The sequence below is a fragment of the Nannospalax galili genome, unplaced genomic scaffold (assembly GCF_000622305.1).
Source record: "Nannospalax galili isolate Female #2095 unplaced genomic scaffold, S.galili_v1.0 scaffold2095, whole genome shotgun sequence".
Lineage (NCBI taxonomy): Eukaryota > Metazoa > Chordata > Mammalia > Rodentia > Spalacidae > Nannospalax > Nannospalax galili.
In genome coordinates, this window is record NW_008335823.1 from 19,225 (window position 1) to 21,627 (window position 2,403).

Below are 2,403 nucleotides of genomic sequence, written 5' to 3' on the forward strand. Positions count from 1 at the left end.
TTGTTTTCATGTGAGGAATTACCAAATAGCAAATTTAATCAGTTAAAAGAAAAGTGTAATAATTTGGAACTCCTTAAATCATAAATATGCACTTAGAATATGACCAAGCAGAGTCAGGCATGATGGCACATGACCTTTATCCCAGCATTTGGGAGGTAGGTGGATCTCTGTGAGACTCAGACCAGCCTGGTCTACATAGTGAGTCAGGCAGGCTAGCTGGGGCTACAGGGGACCCTGTCTCAAAAAAGACAAAAACAAAACAAAACAACCCCAAAACCCAAACAGATGATTGTTAGCTGCCATGCGGGTGCTGGGAACTGAACCCGGGTCCTCTGGAAGAGCAGCCAGTGCTGTAACTGCTATATAAGTGACCCATGCCGTGCAAGGTATATAAGTGGAGTTACATACAGTTGTTAGCTACCACGTGGGTGTTGATAACCAAACTTGGATCGTCTTCAGGAACAGTCAGTACTCTTCTCTGCTGAGCCATCTCTCCAGCCCCGTCTAAGGGAATTTTAAAGTATTCGTAGGAAGACTTGTGAATGTATGCTCATTGCAGTGTTATTCATAAATGCTAAAAAAAAAAAAAATAGAGACCCAAATGCCCACTCATTGAAATTGGATGAATACATTTTGGTGTATCCATAGAATTCAGTGATAATGAAGCTCTAGTGATATACAAAATGAAATGGACAGATTTCAAAGCACATGGTAGATGAATGACTACATATCATGGTCTGACTCAAAATCCTGAGAGAGGTAAAATATACTGACGGAGCAGATCAGTGAATCCTCTGGGCTGTGACTGGGGCCAAGACTGACTTCTAGGAGACAAAAGGAGTTTAGAATGTGGCGGAAATGTTCGTATCCTGCCTGTCATAGTGGTTACATGACTGTATATATTTGTTAAAACTCATCAAACATTTATACAAAAATGATGAATTTTGTTGTTTGGAAATAAATATTCAATAAAGCTTCCTGAACTAAAACATACTGAATTTTTCTGAAAAGACAGTAAGAGAGCAGAGTATTAAAGGTGAATTCCAGGGTTACAGAATGAACTCTAGCTCCAAGAAAGCTTACTCTGAGTCTGGACCATTCCAAGGTGAGAAAGACATTTGGAGGCATGTACAGTCTGTTTCCCACTGGGTCGCCGCACAGGTTTCTAAGGTGGCAGCAGTGTACCCTAGGAATCTGTGTGACCCTCCAGGGGAGCTGGTATGAGGTGAGAGAGAAACCTCACAGATGGGCCACCTTCCTGGATCTGAGTCATTTCAGAGCAGGAGAGAGTGGAGGCTAAGTCACCAGAGAGAGAGTCTACCTGTCCTTCCGCTATGGCATATCAGAAACACAGTTCTCAAAGGCAAATGAATTGAAATCAGGCAAATAGCTAAATTTTGTTTGTTTGTCGTAGTCCCAGGTAGCCTGGAACTTGCTATGTAGATCAGGCTGGCCACCTGCCTCTGCCTCCTGAGTGGTGGGATTAAAGGCATGTGCCATTGCCCTGACTCAAATAGCTAAATTTTGTTAGAAGGTATCTGTGTCTCAAATTCCACTCTGTAATGGCTGAGACAGTATGCATAGAAAACTTTCCTGTCCCTCTTTCTAATGTGGTAAACATGGTGTACAGTAAGTCACGAGAGAGAGACACTATTCAAAGTTGTGTTCTCTCAACAAAGTCTGGCATCACAGCAAAGCTGAAATCAAGGATTCTTTTTTATTTCTCCCAGTCTCCTTCTCCTCAGGAATGTGGTTAATAGTAAATTGAAGGTTCTAAGGACATAATTTGCTTGGGATATGAGCTGACTTGACTGCCAAGGATTGATGTGTTTTCTAAAACAAGTGATTGTGAAACTTGCACCTGGATAATCTTTAATGTTCTCTTTAATCCTCTCCAAAATTAAGCACATGAGTATAGTTGAACTTTTAAGAGTCTAAGAAATCTTAGCATCTTAAATAAAGTAGTTACCTGAAGAATTCTTCCTCAATGTGGAATATTTCCCTGATCGACTCAGAAGAACAGGTTGATGAGGACGGAGCTTGAGTCTTTCATCTGTTTTGTTTTTTTAACAGAGAGTCTAGGCAATTTGATTTTAGATGCTAATATTCAAGAATTTGGTTTGGAGTTGTCATTTCAATGTGGGGTGTTCATAATGGAAGAAGCCTTATACTCCAATTTAGAACATTTCATTGTGGGCATTTTATTAGAATGTCTTAGTGCCATCTAATTTCATCAGAGAATAGCTAATGAGTTATTGTGAATACTGTGACTGGTTACTATATAGGATGAAAAACGGAACAGGGTATGATTGACTCCGCTATGGCTTTTGGTTTAATTTATATTCTATCCATTTCATGACTCTCTGGAGACAAAAGTCATCGCTGTTTTCTAGCAGTCCCACG